At 35.1% G+C, this 16950-nt stretch overlaps 1 pseudogene; it reads right to left on the reverse strand.

Annotated features, from left to right (window-relative positions):
* Positions 1 to 14348, reverse strand: part of LOC131856564 (ATP-dependent 6-phosphofructokinase 6-like) — an 86887-nt pseudogene extending 72539 nt beyond the window's left edge.
* Positions 14349 to 16950: the final 2602 nt, after the last annotated feature.

Genomic DNA, 16950 nt, shown 5'->3' on the forward strand with positions numbered 1-16950 from the left:
TCACCTTTGATGTGAACTCTACTAAATGTATGAACACTTGTATTGACTGTTTCTCTCCAATACACATGAGGTAGTTTTGCTTCTGATATCATGCTTCTAGTTGTATCCAAAATAGTTATGTTCTTTCTTTCCACAACTCCATTTTACTGGGGTGTCCAAGGTGCTGATAATTGTCTTCTAATTCCATTCACTTCACAGAATGTATTAAATTTCTTAGAAGTGAACTCACCTCCTTGATCTGATCTCAAACATTTAATTTTCGTACTCATTTCATTCTCTACCATGACCTTGAATAGTTTGAATTTCCCAAAAGCTTCTTATTTCTCCTCGAGAAAAGTAACCCAACACATTCTAGAATAATCATCAATGATTAGCATAAAATATCTATCTCCTTGTAAACTCCTAGTTCTTGTTGGACCACATAAATCAGTATGAATTAAGTCAAGAACATTATTGGCTTTCTCTGAAATATACTCTTGAAAGTTGCTCTAACTTGCTTTCCAAATTGACATTCCTTACATACTAAATTGTGAGGTTTAACAATCTTAGGTAAATTTCTTACTGCCTTAGTTATACTAATTTTTACAATGCAATCAAAATTTACATGACACGGTCTCTTATGCCATAAACAACTTTCATCAATATGTGCAATCAAGCATGTCTTCTCATTTTTATTCAAATGAAATATATTAACTATAGTCTGATTACCGGTTGCAATTTCCAAACCAGTTCTATTCATGATTTTGCATTTACCATTCTTGAATTGTAATTGAAATCCTTTTTCAACTAATTGACCAACACTCAAAAGATTATGCTTCAAACCTTCAACATAGTAAACATTATCAGTATTGTGCTTACCATCAAAATATATAGTCTTTTTTCCTTTGATCAAACAAGTTTTGTCATCTCCAAATCTTACTACACCTCCATTGTATTCCTAAAAGGTTAAGAATTTACTCTTATCACTAGTCATATGATGTGAACATCCAGAATCAATGATCCATTCATCCTTTTCTTCAATTTTAGCTGCCAGGGTCTGCTCTACCGGTTGAATAGTAGGTGTCGGTTGATCTTTTGTTATTGCAACAAAAGCCCATCCATTGTCTGTTGGCTCCTCATTAGAATCATCAGTAACTCCTTCATCAACATAGTAACATGATTTTTCTCTATTCTTCTTAAATTTATACCTTTGATATTCAGGGTTAGGCTTATATGTTCTTTTAGCTTCTTCTTTCAATCTTGCATGTCTATTAGGACACCTAGATGTCATATGACCAATTTTATTGCAGTTAAAACATTTAAATGGTACTTTACCTTCATACTTACTTCCAACTAGACTTTTAGGAATTTTCCTTTCAAATAGTGCTTCAAGCTCTTCAAGTTCTTTATTCTCTCTTCTGATTTCTCCAAGTTCTCTAGCATAGGGTGCTTTCCAATCAGATTTTTCAGATGATGATGATGATGTTGCAGATGATAAATCTTTGAAAGCCAAATTTGTCTTAATTGTAGCAATAGGACCAAATCCCTCAAGTTCAAAAGGTGAAAGTTTTCCAGCCAAAGTATCTCAAGATACTGATGCATTAGGCATTGTTCTCAATTCATTAATAGCAGTTACTTTCATTTTGTATGCTGGTGGAAAAGCTCTTAAGACTTTAGAAACAATTTTATCTTCACCTAAGGATCCTCCACAACATTGTATACCCAAAACAATTTCATTCTCTTTCCATAAAAGCAGAAATCCTTTCATCTTCTTCCATTTTCAAATTTTCATACCTGACCTGGAAGCATTCCAGTTTTGCAATTTAGACAGTGGTATCACCTTCATTCAATGTCTCTAATTTGTCTCAAATAGATTTAGCAGTATATTGGTCTGATAATCCCACAATTTGCTGATCTGACAATGCGCTCAAAAGTGCTTCTCTTTCTTTGCAATCATTTTCTTCATCTTTAGCCAAGGTTGGTGGATTAAGTTGACCTTCAGTAGGAGCAACATAGCCATTCTTTGTAACATCCCATATGTCCTTTCCAATGCAATTCAGATGTGTCTCCATTCTGATCTTCCATATACCATAGTTAGTTCCATCAAGCTTTAGACTGTCCTTCCTGAAATAGTTAGTAAACATAGGATCTCCTCAAGTTGTTAAACTTCTGCAAAAAGAGGACTAGGCTCTGATACCAATTGTTAGGTTCCAGAGACAATAGAGAGGGGGGGTGAATCAGTTGTCTATTAATTTCAACCAAATATAACTTAACCAAAGTGCATAATACTAGTAAACCAAACTTTAATGACAGTAGATAGTTTAGCAGTTAATAATAGTACTAGTAAATTTTAATGCATGAAACAGAAAGACAAATAACATACACAACATGTAACACAATTATTTGTATGTTGAAATCCTATAAGGAAAAAAACCACATTGGGAAACCTTACCCACAATCAAATGATACTACTGCAGATAGTATGTGTGTACAAATGGGGTCTACACATGCAGAAAGGCCAACTACCTAGAGCTCACTACTCAATCACAAAATGGGAGTCACAGTGGCTACAATTGGATGGTTAAATCCAATGATAATGTACTGCTCAAAATAGCATCTTCATATGCTAGATTCAGTACCGGTTAAGCTTTGATTTTCTTCCTCATACTTTCCTTGAATCTTTAAATGATGTTTGCATGTATAGCTCTTCTTATATTCACATATACCTTATAGCAATCCTTTTTCACACTCTACTTAATCTCATAAATGAGATCTTACATATATACCAAAACCTAAGACCAATTGTGTAGGTTGGCTTACTAAGAATATTACAATTAAATCAATTACAAATGAATCAATATGAAATGCATGATGTCAGCTCAATGCATTTACAACAATAATAAATCATCTCCATAACATGTCGTGTTGATCTGGAATAGATAATGCTTGTCATTCCATAACCTAGACCTATTTGCCGGTAACAACAAATATGCAAACTCGATTGTACCAATAATCAAATCACCAAAACCAAGTGTCCAAATAATGGCTTTGACATAACCAAGTAATCTCCACATGATAACAGATCATCCTTAATGCCGATGAACAATATAACCTACCGGTGAACTAGATACCAATGACTGTGCATAAGTCACTGAACATGTTGGTGAACATAACCAAAGATCTCCACAAGGATAAGTGTGGGCAAGTGTTGACATCAATAAAAAACCAATGCAACACATCCATAATACCAACAAGTGCAAGACCGGTATATTCAACTACATTGGTGAAGTTCTTCATCAATCCTTGCAATTTCTTATGTTAACTTAGCTTTGTTTGATGTGATTGTAGTCACACAAATCTGTCCATTTTAATTAAATGAATATTTCGTATTTATTTGATTAAAAATCCATTAAGCCATCAGTTAATTAAATAAATATTTAATTAATTCATCCCCAAACATTCTTCTATTAATTAAATAAATTATTCAATTTATTTTAATTAATTCATTAAACCAAATACAAATCAATTAAATAAATAAAATCTATTTATTTAATTAAATCCCCCTATTCCTCTTTTAAATAAATTAAATAAAACATTTATTTAAATCATTATCCCCCCCACTTGCATTTTCCTACAAATGCAACTTGCACACATTTATTGGAATAAATGAATTTTTATTTTAAATAAAATCCTATTTTTCCTCACCCACCAAATCCACTTGCAAAATCTAATCCCCTTCTAGATTCTTCTAACCCCTTCCTAATTAGCCTAATCCATCCTCTAAACTTTGTCACATCCCTAAGCAAAGGGAAGTCACTTCTCAAAACCTCAAAGTCTTTGATAACCATTAAAGGCTTCAAGTCTTCAACCACTAAATGGCTCAAAGTCTTTGATAACCTTTAAAGGCTTTCAACCTTCAACCACTTAATCCCCAAAGTCTCTAATAACCATTAATGGTTAATTCAAACCCTCCCACATGGTTAAAACATTTGTTTTGACTCAACCTCTATCCAACCCAAGGGTCTCATCAGGCCATTAATGCTTTGACCATGATTATCTCTTAAACATTTGCACAAAGGTTTATCCTTGGATTAACTCTTAATCCAGTGTGTAAGCTTAATTTAGACTTGACCCTTAGCCTTTAGATAACCATGAGGTCTTCTCAGGCCTTTAATGCCTCCAACCTCTTTTCTCAACCCAACCCTATGTTGACACTTGTCACCATTTCATTGGTGCCAATTGTGCACATGGATCCCCAACTTTCAAACTCAACCCTTGATTGAATCTTTCAATCTCAACCATCCATTGCTCCATTTTTCCTATAAATAGAGCCCATTTCTTCATAATCTAGATCCTGAAAACTTGCATGCATCTAAGCTATAGACATTTTAGAGAGCATTCTTAGCATAATCATCTAATATCTTGTTATTTTGGTTAAAATATATCAGTTTAGCATCAATAGCATAGCATTAGCTTTTTATTTCACATTCAAAGCTTAATACTACAATCTCAATCCTCCATAAGCATCCATAGTGCAAAAAGCTGCTGAGAGCTACACTATTTTGGAACTTGGAGAGGAGAGGACCAAGGGAGAAGGAGCTAAGGCCATGCTAAGAGGCAGTTGGAGATGCCTCATAATCTTTGTTTCATTTATTAGATACATTAGCATGCTTTTAGTGTCTCTCTTGGTATGCCTTTTTAGATTAGTTTTTGATTGACTAACACTAATGGTTTTTGTGTCTTTGGTGTTGTTTATCATTTGCTAACCTTGTGCCATTTTGCAGGGCATTAGTGATCATATTATCAAAGGTGACCTTCCTAGCTGCAATATATCTTTCCACCAACTGTCATTTTGACACTTGTTGAAGAGTTTTGTACTCTTTTGCAATGTGCTCAGTCAAACCTTTCAACTTATTGGAGGAACTTACAACCTAATCTATCTTGCATTCTAGTGCAAGCTACTACAAAATTGGAATTTCTTGCTCAATAAATTGCTTATCCTCTGATCCTTCGTTCTTCAATTTATGAGCTGCAACAAACATTAATTCAAAACTGCTCAGCAGCTCAATATTCTTCTTCTCAAAATGACCAAAATCTTCTTGACCGGATGAGTCAAGTGCCAACAATGAGGGACCAACAACCGATGAAGGTGTTGGTACCCTGACTTCAATTTGTTCAACCTAATCTTTCTCCTCTTCCTTCTATTCTACTTTATCCTTTACCTTCTCCTTAGCACCGGTGGCTTTGCCACTTGGTGCAGTTAATTCTAATACCTCTACCTTATGAATTTAAATTGTATCAACATCAATTACTAGAGGAAAATTGTCCTCAATATTATCTACCGGTTTATTGATCTCTACATCCTGTACATGTGTTACTATCGGAGGAATGTCTTTAGTTATTCTCTATTCCAAAACCTATGGATCTTCACCTAGTATACCTTTACCCTTAGCATCAACCGGGATGTCTAGAATGTCAGACTTAGGAGGTGTATCGGATGATGTAAAGAAACCTAGTTTATCAACAAAGAATTTAACCCATGTCTCGTGAGTTTCCTTGACTATTTCATTCACTCTGGCCACCATAAGACTTACATGCCAGTGTCTGATAGTTCTGATACTTAATATAAGTACAGATCCAATAGCCAACAAGATGAGAGGGGGGTTGAATCATACAAACTTAATCATCCATAAAAACATCAGATTCAACCTCGGTAACATATATATCAGTCATATAACCAAAAATTGTCAAACATGCAAACTCAAAAGCATATGAACAATATAAACCTCATAACACCAGATTTAATGTGGAAACCCAAATAGGGAAAAACCACTATGGGATTTCAGACCCACTAAGAAATATACTCTTCTAGAATATGCTTGATTAAGAGCAAATCCTGTTAAAGATTACAAACACATTGCTAGATTTGACCCGATTAAGGGATTTCCCTCAGATCTGTTAAGATCTTCACTTTGTTAAAAGTGACCTTATCAAAGGATTTCAAACACTCAATCAAAATGTCACCTTGCTAGAGGATTTACATATAAGACTGTTAAGTCCACTTGGTTAAGAGATTTTCTGTCACTTTCACAAAATAACAGTAATAAAAATCTATCTGCAACTTCACATCTAAAATGCTAAAGCAGATTCCTATTTGTTCAATAAAATCTTTGTTCAATACAATCTAGACATAGAACTAATCTTGTCTATCTGTTGGGCATCAATACTTTGTTATTCTAACAGGTCTTCAAGCTTCGGTGCTTGGTAATCACTATGTAGCATCCCTGTACATAGACTTGCCCACATACCTTGTTTATCAATAGTTTCCTATTTATAAACAATCTTCTAACCGCTTAATCTTCTTGATCACATTTCCCATGATCAATCATAGCCATCAGATCTTCAATCTTGTCTAGATTCATTGTATCTTTCGATCTAAAAATGTTTTACCCCACCTTGGAACTTGCATATTCACATTGGAACTTGTGTTAGGGTAATGCGGTGCAATCTGAGCTATAGATCTTCCTACCGACTTTCCATTGCCTTAGATTCGTTAACAAACTTCTTCCACAACTTACCAATCATTGATCCGCTCCAGCTCATCAGCTTCTTTCATTAAATATCACATGTAAACATTTAATGCATTCTGTTATAGCTTGGTTGTAACTCGGTGAATACTAAACTTCACTCGGTAGACATTCTGCCTTCATTAACCGATAGCGATAACCTTAGGGTTTACCAACTATGTTCCTTAGGGTTTACCGACTAGGTTCTTTGCTTGATAACATAGTATAGTATTAACCTTTACATTTTACAACATATGTATGATGTTAAAACAATCTAAAACATCATGATCTCATCATTGTCTGACTCGGTAGTAGTTGCCCATTGAATAACTTATCCTCTTATTCATCATATTCTTTCTTGTGTCTTTTACCGACTTTTTTATAATCTTCATATCATACTTCTCAAGATATGGCAACATCATACTGAATTAGAAAATCAATTTCTTGACATCAATGACAAAATAATAATATCAAGATAGTAAAACATCTTTAATCAGTTATGTCCATAATCATCAACAACCTTCTCAATATCCTTATTGAAATGTCAACAATCTTTCATTGTCTGCTATAATGTAATATTGCCAACAATCTCCCCCTTTGGCATTGATGGCAAAACCAATTGATTTGACCTTTAAAAGATTCAGATTGTTGTGATTCTGAAATGCTTGAAATGCTCTCCCCCATACATTAGACTTCTCTTCTGTTTTCAGTCTTTATTTCAATCTGTAGTCTTCTTTCAGTCTTCTCCCATATATTAGTCTTTTCCCCATTTGGTAGGTCTTCTCCCCCTTTGGTAGTTCTTCTCCCCCTTTGACAACAATGCCAAAAAGAAAAGAACTAAAACATAATTTCTTTCTGTAAGAAGTTATTTCCTACTGTTGTGTATCAACTAAGTCTCGGTTAGAGCATTTGTCTTTAATTCCTATTTCCTGTAACATTCTTTGTATTATTAATTCCAATACTACTTCCAGTACACTTTTAGAAAACATTCTAAAGTGTGTCACTCCAACGTCAACTCCCCAAAAGATATTCAATGGAGTCATCAAATTGATGCTATCACCGAACTCGGTCAGTGAGTAGAAGATAGGGGTAGGACCCCTAACTTACTTCAGAGATATTCAAAAGTGTCCTTTGGTAGTGGCTTGGTGAAGATATCTGCTATTTTCTCCTTTGTGCTAACATATTCCAACACCACTTTCTTCTCTTGAGCTTCTTCTCTAAGATAATGATATTTGATAGATATGTGCTTTGTCTTAGAGTGCATAACAGGATTTTTTGAAATATTAATGGCACTAGTATTGTCACAGAATATAGTTACTGGCTTGGTAACTTTCTCATTTATACCTTCCAACAGTTGTTTGATCCATGCAATGTTGGTACAATTTAGTGTTGCAGCAACATATTCAGCTTTGGCTGTTGACTGAGAAACACATCCTTGTTTCTTGCTAAGCCAACTCACTAGTCTTTCTCCTAAAAAGAAAGCTCCTCCACTTGTGCTTTTCCTATCATCAATGTTGCCTGCCCAATCGGCATCAGTATAAACTTTTAAATCAAAATCATTTCCTTTTTGATATACTAAGCCATAATCTTCAATGCCTTTCAAGTATCTAAAAATTCTTTTGATTGTCGTCATGTGTGTTTCCTTAGGATCTGCAAAGAATCTTGCAACAATACCTACTGCATGTGCTATATCTGGCCTGCTGTGAACAACATATTGTAGTTTTCCAATCATGGATCGGTAGAGTGTCTCATCAACAGATGCAGATTCATCATTCTTTGATAGTTTATAGTTGGTAGTCGTAGGAGTACTTACTAGTTTTGAATCCTCCATTCCAAATTTCTTCAAGATTTCCTTTATGTACTTGGATTGGGTAATGAAAATCTCATTTTTCATTTGCAGTATTTGTAAGCCTATAAAATACTTTATCTCACTAATTAATGACATCTAAAATTCTTTGCTCATTTCATTTCCAAAGTTCTTTGCATAAAGAGTCATTTCCACAAAATATAATATCATCAACAAATATGGCTGAGATTAGTATTCCATTTTCATCATTCTTCATGTACATGTTGTTCTCACTTGTCCTTATAAAACCAATCTTAATCAAATAAGAGTGCAATCTTTCATACCATGCTCTAGGTGCTTGTTTCAGACCATATAAAGTTTTGTTCAATTTACATACCTGATCTTTATTGTTGTCTTCAACAAATCCTTCAGGTTGTTCAATGAAAACTTCTTCTTTTAATATTCCATTCAGAAATGCAGATTTGACATCCATTTTATATACCTTGAAGTTCTTGAAAGCAGCATATGCCAACAATGTTCTTACTCCTTCAAGTCTAGCAATAGGTGCAAAAGTTTCACCATAATTAATTCCTTCTTCTTGGGCATAACCTTTGCAAGCTAGTCTTGCTTTATTCTGAATGACCTCACCTTTTTCATTTAGCTTGTTTCTGAAGATCCACTTTGTACCGATACATTTTTGTCCTTCGGTCTTGGGACCGGTGTCCATGTGTCATTCTTCTTGATTTGATCAATCTCTTCTGTCATAGCATTTATCCAATCTTTACTGTTAAATGCCTCTTTCACTATTCTCGGTTCAAATTCAAATATCAAACATGTGTTCTATCTCAGTTTGTTCCTTGTCATCACTAGATCATCCTTATCTCCTATAATCTGACTTGGTGCATGATGTCTTATGACATACTTGGCTAATACAGGCTCGGTAGCCTCTGTATGATCTTCTTCATCACTCGGTAACTAGATATTTTCTTCATTTCCTTCAACAGTTATCTCGGTAGGACTTCTCGGTTGCACATAGACAAATTCATCATAGTCTTCTGGTTCTTTGGAATTCCCTTCATCATTTCTTTCTGCAAATTCATCAATTTTCAGATTTGCACTTTCTACTATTTTGTTAGATGATTTGATCAGACATTTAAATGCTTTTCTTCTAGAAGAATATCCTAGAAATGTTCCTTCTTCACTTTTCTGATCAAACTTGCCATTTTTATCATCTTTATGAACATAGCATTTACTTCCAAAGATCTTAAAATAACTTACATTAGGTTTCTTGCCATACCAGATTTCATAAGGTGTCTTCAAAGTACCTTTCTTCAATTGAACTCGGTTCAAGTTGTAAACAGTTGTGCTTATTGCTTCTCTCTAAAATGTTTGTGGAACCTTCTTCTCAATCATCAGTGTTCTAGCACAATCCACAATAGATCTGTTTCTTCTTTCAGCTATTCCATTCTGCTGTGGAGTTCTCAGTGCAGAGACTTGTCTTTTTATACCATGATCATTGCAAAATAGGTTGAACTCATCAGATGTGAACTCTCCTCCTCTATCTGATCTAAGACATTTCAGTTTTCTTCCTATTTCATTTTCAACTCTAGCCTTGTACCATTTAAACATTTGAAAAGCTTCTGATTTTTCTTTTAAAAACATTACTGACATCATCCTTGAATAGTCATCCACAAATAATATGAAATACTTATCACCATAATAACTTTGAACTTTCATAGGACCACAAAGATCAGTGTGCACAAGATCTAAAATTCCCTTAGAAATCTAAGACTTACTTGTAAAGCTTGATCTTGTCATCTTACCCATCTGGCATCCTCGACACATAGCATTCTCAGGTTTTTCAAGACTCGGTAGACCTCTACTTAGTGCTTCTTACTTATTTTGATCAGATTATCAAAATTAACATGACAAAACCTTTTATGCCATAACCAGGTATCATCAATGTTTGCATGCAAACACTTATTGTGAGTTGAGTCAAGGTGAAATGTATTGCCTTTTGTTTGTGTCCCGGTAGCAGCTAACTTTCCATTATTGTCATGAACTTTGACAATTCCTTTCTGAAATTCTTTTCGGTAACCTGTGTTGTTTAGCTGTGCTACACTCAACAAATTGTATTTCAAACCTTCAACCCAATAAACATCATTGCATCTTGCATTATCAAGAAGTTTTATGGATCCTTTACCTCTTACCGGACATGGTGCAACATTACCAAATCTAACATAGCCTCCATCATAATCTTCTAACATAACAAACTTGTGTTTATCTCCTATCATATGATGTGAGCATCAACTATCTATAATCCAAGAATCATTAGTGTTTATGTGAGATATTAGGGCTTTTTCTTCATACCTTTCTTCATCTGATCCATCCTTGATAGCCACATAAACAACTTCCTCTGTATCAGTCTCGTCTGATTTATCATCATTGGATTCCTCATCAGCAATTAAGCATGTGTTTCTATCTCTTCTTCTGAAGTATTGGTGTCCTCTGTAATGGTTATCTTTCTATCTGTCATCTCGATAATCTCTCTTTTTAGTAAAATCTTTGTCAGGACAGTTAGAAGCCATATGCCCAATCTTATCACAATTGAAATATTTCAAACGTAGTTTTCCTTTATACTTACCTTTGCCTCTCGGTAACCTTTTGGCCAACAGTGCTTCAAACTCTTCTTGCTTTCTGATTTCTTCATACAATTTATGTACCTCCTCTATGTTCTTCCGAAATCTTTCACTTGCTCCACTGTGATCTCCTTCAGAGTATTTATACTTTCTTTCATTGTAATCATTAGATTCATTCAGATGAAAAGAACTAAATGCAGATTCAACTTTATTTACCGATGACCCACTGTTATCAAAATTACTTAACTCAAAAGCATGTAGCTTACCAATAGTAGCATCCAAGGAAACTGGCATATTAGGTACAAACCTCAATTCATTGATTGCAGAGACTTGGATTGCATAGGCAGGTAGAAGGGTTCTTAACAACTTACTTGTTACATCCTTTTTTTCAATAGTTCCTCCTGCTCCTTTGATTTGATTTACAATCTCCTTTAGTCTAGTACTGTACTGAGTTATGTTCTCACCTTCATTCATCCTCATAGATTCAAGTTGTCCTCTTAAACTATCTACTTTTGCTCTTTGAACATGTTCATCTCCTCTATATACAAATATGAGCTTAGTCCACATTGCCTTTGCATCAGTACATCCTTCTAGATCATTAAACTTTGAATCCGTCAATGCAGATGCTATTTCAATCATTGCTTGAATATGTTCTTGCTTTGCCTTTATCTCTTCCATAGTCAATGGATAGGTGCTCGATGCAACAAAATCATTCTCCAGATAGTATAGCATATTCTCTAACTCCTGATAGATGTAGCTTCATCCTTTTCTACCATGTAGAGAAACTTGACTTGTTCAGCTTAGGTGCATCCCTCTTATACATCTTTGGATCTTTAACTCAAGTGCCTTTAAACTTTCCTTTCGGAGTCCAAAGCTCTGATACCAATTGATAGTTCTAACACTTAATATAAGTACAGATCCAATAGCCAACAAGATGAGAGGGGGGGGTGAGTCATACAAACTTAATCATCCATAAAAACATCAGATTCAACCTTGGTAACATATATATCAGTCATATATACAAAAACTGTTAAACATGCAAACTCAAAAGCATATGAACAATATAAACCTCATAACACCAGATTTAACATGGAAACCCAAATAGGGAAAAACCACTATGGGATTTTGGACCCACTAAGAAATATACTCTTCTAGAGTATGCTTGGTTAAAAGCAAATCCTGTTAAAGATTACAAACACATTGCTAGATGTGACCCGGTTAAGGGATTTCCCTCAGATTTGTTAGGATCTTCACTTTGTTAGAAGTGACCTTGTCAAAGGATTTCAAACACTCAATTAGAATGTCACCTTGCTAGAGGATTTACATATAAGACTATTAAGTCCACTCGGTTAAGAGATTTTCTGTCACTTTCACAAAATAACAGTAATAAAAATCTATCTGCAACTTCACATCTAAAATGCTAAAGCAGATTCCTATTTGTTCAATACAATCTAGACATAGAACTAATCTTGTCTATCTGCTGGGCATCAATACTCCATTATTCTAATAGGTCTTCAAACTTTTGTGCTCGGTAATCACTATGTAGCATCCCTGTGCATACACTTGCCCGCATACCTTGTTTATCAACAGTTTCCTATTTATAAACAATCTTCTAACCGCTTAATCTTCTTGATCACATTTCCCATGATCAATCATAGCCATCAGATCTTCAATCTTGTCCAGATTCATTGTATCTTTCGATTTGAAAATGTTTTACCCCACCTTGGAACTTGCATATTCACCTTGGAACTTGTTTTAGGGTAATGCGGTTCAATCTAAGCTGTAGATCTTCCTGCGGACTTTCCATTGCCTTAGATTCGTTAACAAACTTCTTCCACGGCTTACCAATCATTGATCCGCTCCAGCTCATCAACTTCTTTTATTAAATATCACATGTAAAAATTTAATGCATTCTGTTATAGCTTGGTTGTAACTCGGTGAATACTAAACTTTACTCGGTAGACATTCTGCCTTCATTAACCGATAGCGATAACCTTAGGGTTTACCGACTAGGTTCTTTGCTTGATAACATAGTATAGTATTAACCTTTACATTTTACAACATATGTATGATGTTAAAACAATCTAAAACATCATGATCTCATCATTGTCTGACTCAGTAGTAGTTGCCCATTGAATAACTTATCCCCTTATTCATCATATTCTTTCCTGTGTCTTTTACCGACTTCTTTATAATCTTCATATCATACTTCTCAAGATATGGCAACATCATACTGAATTAGAAAATCAATTTCTTGACATCAATGACAAAATAATAATATCAAGATAGTAAAACATCTTTAATCAGTTATGTCCATAATCATCAACAACCTTCTCAATATCCTTATTGAAATGTCAACAATCTTTCATTGTCTATTATAATGTAATATTGCCAACAGTGTCTACTCTGGAAAATTGTTTTGTTAGCAAAATCTAGACACTGTTGCATCTCATCTCTAGTGATAGCACCACAAACAGTTAACAATTCTTGAACCTTTATATGTTTATCTTCCTCAATAGCAGATACTCTCCTAGCATCTAACTTATTATATAAATATGTCGGTATTTGCTTCTCAATCCCAATTAAAGCTTTTGTATATATATCTAAGTATAACAAGATTGTTTCTTCTATCTCCTCTTGTTCTTTATCATCCATATCAACATAATACTGTTGTATATTACTCAAAATACCATCCTTCGTAATGTGGTCAATTAATTCAGCAACAGAAAGAGGACCAATAACCTTAATACTTTTACCAAATTCAAGAGTTGTATCTAGATTTGATTTCTTCTTCTTACCGAGGGTGGGAGCAGACTCCTTGACCGGTTTTCTTTTCTCAATAGCCTTCCTCTCCCTCAATTTTTTTTCTGAGTTTCCATAAGAGTGACTGGTTTTCTGTAGCTTCCCTTCTTCGGGTTTCTTCCTCTAAATAACATAGATCATATTTCTCATTTTATTTTACCATCTTGTGTCACAGTAGATACATGAACTAGAAACAAAGTTCAACTGGTTGGATTGAGTTACCTTGTATCCGATCACCATTCTTGCAAATTGAACAACTTTATCCCTGATGGTGCTAATCTGCATCGACCGGTTGTCAAAGGTGGCACCGGTTAGCTTGTTCACTTCATTTTTTGGAATCTTCCTCTTTCCCGATGTCTGTCTGACCTGGGGTAAACCTGTGATAGCACGAATTGCATCCATGGTGATTTTGTAGGTCTGTTCAAGCCACATGAACTCGCCATGGACTCGGTTCAGCACATACCGAATCATCTCATCCTTGAACTCGGGCATCTCTAGAATATTGGTGAAACCTTGATCCTTCAGAATTTGAAATTTTGGTTTGATCAACCCATCCTTGTTCAGCAAAGTTGACATGTACACTAACTTAATCTCCAATGATCCCAAATCCTCCAAAGTATAGTGAATATAGGCTCTCACATCTTCCACATAGAGAACTTCGTTAGGAACCCTAGAAAATGTGTCCATTGAGTCATCGACCTTTGCAATTAGAGGGCATTTCTTAAATTCTAGACGTTGATGATCCTTAATGTCCACCACAACAAGGGTAGCCAAATCTGCCAGAGCGGGAGTAGATCTAGAAGCCATTTTGATTTCAGAAAAATAGCTTGAAAACAGAGAAAACACCTCTCAACGTATGTCGGTGAAAAATACTCTTTGAAAATAATGGAAATTGCTAGAAAATGCTCTTAATCGCCTTTGATCTCCTTAAACTCGCTCTTCTTCGCTCTAAGTGTTGTGTGATCAAAAGTGAAGCAACTTTTCCTTTATATTTTGTGAAACCATAATTTCTTATTGACATTAATGCATGTCGGCATACTATAACGGATTCAAAATCCATTATCTCAATGTCAGTTATCCTTCAGACTGAATTCTCCAAGATCTTAAATAAGCTTTCAGACCACTACCAGGGGCAATGCAGGATCCGTCATTAGTTTGCCTCCCCCTAAGGCTAATGCCTTAGTTACCGAATGTGTTTCCTGCCAGTGCAGGAACATTCTGCTACGTCGGTTGAGTAACCGGGGAATTTTCCTCTATTGATTGATCTTCATTCTTCCTAACCCACTGTTTAGCATGAGCTTGCTGGTTTTCATCAACCTTTTACTTTCCCTTCTCATTGGATGTGTCATTCTTTTCTGGTGTATTCTTGCTTCTGTAATATTTGGCAATGTGTCCTATTTTGTCGCATGCATAGAAAGTAACATTGTTCTTCTGAATCGCCTTGTTGTATCCTTAATCATTCCTTGACCTACATTGATCAGTCATATTTCCAAACTTTCCACATGCATGACATCTCACATTCATTCTACAATCTTCTATCTTATGACCATACTTTTTACAATTTGAACACTGACTAAGAACTACATTATTATTCTGATTTGCTCTATTTCTGCATTAACTTTCTCTATGACCAAACTTATTACAAACAAAGCATCTACTATTAGATTTATGTGCATTGGGTTGTCTTACTGGTGATTTATGATTCTGTTTGTCTGGTGGATTCTCTTGATTTGTAGTACCGGAGCTTTCTCCATGCTCAAATCCAAGACCTCTAGTGTCTCCAGTGTCTCTTTGATCCTTCAATAATTCATCAATCTTTGCAAAACTAACCCTGAACGTTTCTTTGTATTCATTTGTAGCATCCAAATCACTTCTTAGGACTGTCACCATTATTTCCAACTCTTGCTCATTGTTCTATGATTGCACCAATTTAGTTCTCAACACATCATTCTCATGTGCCAACCTAATGCATTCCTCAGATCTGTCTTTCAAAGACATAGCAAAATTTTCTTCATTCTTCTTCCGGTCTTAAATCTCCTTGGACATCCTCATGGTTATGGCTTGCATTTTATTCTTCATGACACCATTCTTCTGACTCAACTTCTGATATAATTCCTTAAGGGCATTCTTCTCTTCATCATCCGAACTTTGTAAGAGTTCCTTCCTTTTAGCTTGAGTAGATGATAACCTCTCCTGTGGGGTAAGGATAAATTCCTTTGCAGAATTAAACTCATCTTGTAGCTTCAAGTTCTTCAACCTTTCAACATCATATTCTTCAAGTGCTACTTCAAGTTCCTTCTCTATACTCATATCCATGGATTCCGGATTCAGGATCTTCCTCAAGCTGTTAGACTTATTTCGAGGAACCAAGCTCTGATACGAATTGTTGGGATCCAAGAACACTAAGAGGGGGGGTGAATCAGTGTTCTTTTGGTTAGAATATTTTTAACCTTATTAACAAATCCACTTATTAACTGGTATGCATAAAAGAAAGTAACAACAAGTAATAGCAATGCAACTACAAGAATCAACACCATAACACAAAGATTTATACGTGGAAAACCTCAAAGAGGAAAAACCATGGTGGGATTGGTGACCCACAATATCTATCCACTGGCCAAATGAATAAATATTACAAGAGGGGCCTATACATGCAGGAAGGCCAATAGCCTAGAGCACATTGTTCATCACAAAAGGAGCCTCACTGACTACAAATATAAAATACTGAATTACAAACAAAATCTGAACTTCGAATGTGCATCTGACATGCTGGATGAGTTCCGATTAAAGAACTGTCTATACTGGTTTATACTATAACCTCCCTTACCAGTAACTTAGATTGCTCTCCAATCCTCTAGACAAATAACCAAGACGGACTACAGATCTTTACATTCACATTATGTCGATCAAGATCTTGCTCGCATAACATCACATAACCTTTCACATCTCTGGATTTTGAAAATGACCTAACCAGATTGACTTATATACCCATTTACATGTATAATGCTTATGTCAGCTTACAATCATATTCCAAAAGATAAAAGACATGTCGGCCCAGACAAAATATAAGCATACAACTATATGACTGTTGTCGCTTCCACATTTGTCGGATCAATCTCCTATGTCGGCCTTAGAATACTGGTTCCAAGTTTGTCGGTTACATGCATGTTGGTGATAT

This window comes from Cryptomeria japonica, chromosome 7 (genome assembly GCF_030272615.1).
Source record: "Cryptomeria japonica chromosome 7, Sugi_1.0, whole genome shotgun sequence".
NCBI lineage: Eukaryota > Viridiplantae > Streptophyta > Pinopsida > Cupressales > Cupressaceae > Cryptomeria > Cryptomeria japonica.